Genomic DNA, 4,775 nt, shown 5'->3' with positions numbered 1-4,775 from the left:
CAACCAAATTTCCCCTTGTGGGACAATTAAAGGATTATTCTATTCTATTCTATTCTATTAATGTTAGTTGGGTTGGTTCTTACTTGTACCACCCTAAATAATAGGAGTGATGATTTCTAAAGCTCCATGTGCGTAAACAGACATGTGTTTTCTTACTGGTGTCAGCTCAAAATAAATACACAACAACATTTTATTTAGGCAATATTTTATTTGCAAGAAGCAGGAACAGAAAAAAATGTTGAAAGTTTCAGATATATTGTACATGAAACAGGAATTAAAATCTGATCAATGAGCCAAGTGAAGATGTGTCGGAAGTTAATCTGGTTCTAGGCAATGGCTCTTTGCTGCAGGTGGCATTAGTGGACTGGACTTCACTCCATCTGAGTACAGATAATGTACACTGTATGCTTTAGCTGCAAGGTTAGCAACCCTCAAATCCCACTGGAGTGATAACAATATGTGGGGAAAATGAGACAAGAACAAATCAAATCAAATCACTTTTATTGTCACATCACATGTGCAGGTACACTGGTACAGTACATGTGAGTGAAATTCTTGTGTGCGAGCTTCACAAGCAACAGAGTTGTGCAAAATACAATAATGTAAAACAAGCAAAATATAAAAATGGCTAATCTAAAAAGTAATAAATATATGTACAATATGTAAAGGTATATACATTACTGAATGTATATACTGAACATTTTCTCACCATATGCATGGAAATATCACCAGTTAAACAAAAACGTTTTTTTTTTATTAATTTATTTTTGCTCTAAACAATGAGATGGACATCTTGTTGTGTTTAAATTAACCTCAAATGTCCTGAAAATTTGCGCCCACAGCACATCTGTTTCATTCTCCCCAGTAAAAAAATACCAACTAATCTGAACCTCTAGCAGAGGTTTTTCTGTGATCCCTGTAAAATGCAAATCATTCAATATTGGCACTAGTGAAGACAAATGCTGAAATGGTTTGTGAATTGTTTATATGTACAGTCTGTGGGATTGTTAAAAGGATACCAGGGATGTGTCAGAGAGGAGATTAAGCACTCAAATAATGTCTCAAAAGTGTTTCAATAAGGAGATTTAATTTAAAAGAACATGATTTACTGACATAGAGAAATGATTGTATTTGGCAGTGAGACTCCAACAGCCCATCATGGCAGAACACAATCCCAGCAGTGATAAGATTTGGGACAGGACCCCCCAGAGTCTAGGTGGTGGATCTGAGGATGAAGACTGAGGTTTGGATGGCTCCAGCTGAGGTGTGTGTGAGGTGGTGAGGGGTGGATTTCATGAGTGAGAGTCTGAAAGGGAGAATGACGGAGAGTACAGATTTAAACCAGTGGAGGCTTGACATCCTGATGCTTTGTCATTTTATTAAAAATTATGCTGCTATGTGTATTTAAATAAAATTTTCTGTAATTTTAATTTAATTCATTTTGACTGACTCCTAGACCACGTTTTGACTTCCTATTGGTGGAGAGTCACAGGTGAAATAGTCCACCAATAGTTCTCTTTCTAGGTAAAAGCTTACCATTGGTACAGCAATAAAATATATGTTTTTTTCATAATCTCCAACTTTAACGCACCATTTACATGATCACGTTTTTTGTTTTTTTTGCTGAATGTGGAGTCTTTTAAGTTAAACATAACCACGCCAAGAGAATAAAGACATTTCCAGTTTGATTTGAAAAGAGATTTCATTTCAATTCTTAGATTTAACCTATTTTTATCATTTCCAAATATCACAAGATTCCACTAAGAAATGCGAGAACTGTGATCATAGAAATATTACAATCTTGTGTGAATCCTATCACTATACCAGCATTCATGAAAGCACAAGGACAAAACAGAAACGCATGCAAGCAGATTCATATTTTGTAACCAAAAACACCTCAAGGAAGGAAATGTAGACAGAATTTATCTACACAACAGAACACCGCAGGTTTCATCTTATCAGACTGGTTTCAAAACATGTCAAGCTCTACGTCGATACACTTCCTTTTCAGTTTGGGAGGATGTTGCCAACATTATGAGACACTTGTTTTGCACCCTTTTTTTTTTTTTTATTCCTATACACGATTTGACATAAATCAGTGAATGTATTTCATATTTCTTCACAGACCTTATTTCTGTTTTGGCTTCAACGTGTTGACTTTTGAGTAGAGAGGCTCCTGTGGAGGTCTGGGTGGGTGTGTGGCAGTCGACGTAGTCAGACTCCTGCTGTGCTTCACAGTCGAATATTTGCAGGCAGATGAGCTGGGTGTGAGGATCAGTGTCTCAGCAGCAGCTATGTCAGAGCTGATCGGAAAGTTGATGGTGGAATAATGGAGTGAGGCAGGATGGTTTGTAGGATGATCGACGGTGAGATAAACCGTGTTTGTGGCATTTTCTGAGCCTGGACTCTGGAAATGCTCCTCTATTTCTTCATAGATATTGTCCTTGCCAGAAAGAGGAGAAAAAAATACAGTTTATATTTGATCTGATGAGGTTTACCATCAATCATTACCTGTACATCTTGAAATTGGTGTTGCTAAAATTGTTAAGCAATGCTTAGTTCAGAACGCTGGCAAATAAAATGATATGAAAATGGCCAACAAAGCTAAACCAGGGATTTTTAATCATGTATCCATTAAATCAGTTCACTATTTTTTTTACTTGGGAGAGCTTGCAATCAGTCAGTGTTAGCAGGTACTATTAGCTCAGGCCTCGGTCGCACAGGTCTAGAGACTGGCAGGTGATGATGTGGCAGTGACTCTACTTTCATGTGTATTCTCTGACAGGTTGCTGTTGTTGCTGCAGGGTGCTGGCAGTTGCTAGGAAACTGCTTATTCCCTGGACACAGTGGACTAGAGAGGTGTCAGTGACCACCTGGCAACCACAGGTCTTTAGGGAAAAAATATGCATTGAGTGATTGGTTGGCATGTGGTTGCTGGCAGCCAAGTATATGGTACTGTTACGGCCTCTGGCCTCAGGTGGCCCCGCCTTCCTCCATGCAAATCAGTGTTCCAGGACTCACGGGGGATTGGCTGGCCCCGGACCTATGCCCGCCTCAACTACATGCAGATTAGAGTGTGCCAGACCACTCACACCATTGGCTGCTGCAGGAGCCTTGAACACAACGGACCAATGACACGGCTGCCTGCATTTACCGGGGAATACAAAAGGCTGGAGGTCCTTCACTCAGTGGCTGCTGCTTAGGACTGAACATGCAGTTTGCCCTTCGTCCTTCCCTCGTCAACCTTTGTTGAACTTGTTCATATTGCTGAACTTTGACAAACCTTGGTGCATGCTTGAACTTAGCCTGATTAGAGCTTTGAGCTGCTAGCTGGCTGTGAGTAGAATATTGTGATGCTGGCTCACCTTAGTTTACTCTTAGCGTTTATTTTGTGTGCCGCCAGCTTGCCTTAGTTAACCTTTAGCTTTTACTCTTGTCTTTTCTTTTGTCTTTATATAATAATTGTTTGCCCAGCGGTCTGTTGAACAGCCCTGTCGGTTTTCTGTTTAAAGTTTGTTATTAAAACCCTTCTTTACTCAGTTTTGTGTTCGGGGCTTGTGTATGTTACTCCTCCCCTGACGCCTAGCAGAGGGGGTCGTAACAGGTACTGCACCAGAAACCTCCCTGTGATTGCATGGATCATTAGCACATTGCCACAGTCACACATAGTTTGCATGGAAAATGCTAACTTGTGTGCAAACGCTCACCAAGCAGTAGTGAGACACTGAAACGTGCGATGTAAACCAGAAACGAGACAGATTTCTCTGGTTTGTGTCATGCTTTTCTCAGTCTCAGACAGCTCAGCATCTGTAGCTGTTAGTAACATCAGCAATCATAAGGTTTTTGTTGCAGAACCCTCTTAATGTGTGACCCACTATCACAGCCAGTCACACACGAGTACATGAGCTTTAGTAGAAAACTTGACCCGAGTCCTTCACATTAAAATGAAAGATCAAAAGAGAATTTCAAAGACAGCGACAAAGTTTCCTAATTCACTTTTGATCCTGAGTTATACTTTAAACTATCCAGTTCCATAACTATGCACCATTCACTCACCTCTTTGATATTCTGTGCTGTTGCTTCACTTCCTGTATCATTTGAAGGTGAAAGTCCTGAGAAATCAAAAAGAAACAGAACAACGTAGATTCATTTCAACACATGTCACTGAACTGAGACTTAACTAGCTCTTTATTTGACATCTGTCAGGATCCAGTGTGTGTGTTGCTGTTTTGGCATATTTTTCCACAATGCGCTCTGGAAGCTCCGATTCCTACATCCAGCTTCCCTCAACTACAGCTCATCTCTAGTAATAACCCGTCAGTATTTAAGGACCGGCTGATACCTTCACTTTCCGCCAGATTGTTAGTACCACTATAGTGATGGTCGGCCTCCTCTGTCACTGGTCCTTCTCGCCGACATTTTACCTGCTAGAAACTAACCACCGCCTTCTGTTGCTCACTCCGTCTTGACATCTTAGATCTGGAAATCTCACCTGTCTGCCCCCCTGCTCATGGCAACTTTCTGCCAGATGTATGATTAGATGTAGGTGTAAAAATGAAGGTAAGTGATAAATGAACTTACGTTTGTAAATAAGGATCAAAACTATCACAACCATCAGCAGCACTGGCAGCAGAAAAGCTATACAGACGATCAACACGACGACTGCCTCAGAAAAAACAAAGAGTCAGGATGAGTGGAAACTTATTCACATGCAATCATCTCACAACACTGTCGTGACGTCATGAAAATGTCTGTTAGTTTTCTGCGAGATAGTA

At 40.4% G+C, this 4,775-nt stretch overlaps 1 long non-coding RNA gene across 1 annotated transcript; it reads right to left on the bottom strand.

Moving 5' to 3' along the window:
• Positions 1–775: 775 nt before the first annotated feature.
• Positions 776–4,112, bottom strand: LOC134626891 (uncharacterized). Its single transcript, XR_010093858.1, has 3 exons — positions 4,057–4,112; positions 2,128–2,443; positions 776–1,306 (listed from the first exon to the last, which is right to left on the bottom strand). It is a non-coding gene; the product is annotated as an uncharacterized LOC134626891 (long non-coding RNA).
• Between the last annotated feature and the right edge of the window lie 663 nt (positions 4,113–4,775).

The sequence above is a fragment of the Pelmatolapia mariae genome, linkage group LG5 (genome assembly GCF_036321145.2).
Source record: "Pelmatolapia mariae isolate MD_Pm_ZW linkage group LG5, Pm_UMD_F_2, whole genome shotgun sequence".
In the NCBI taxonomy this organism is placed as follows: Eukaryota; Metazoa; Chordata; class Actinopteri; order Cichliformes; family Cichlidae; genus Pelmatolapia; species Pelmatolapia mariae.
The sequence above is the reverse complement of the archived record's forward strand: the minus strand, read 5'-3'. Positions and strand labels throughout refer to the sequence as shown.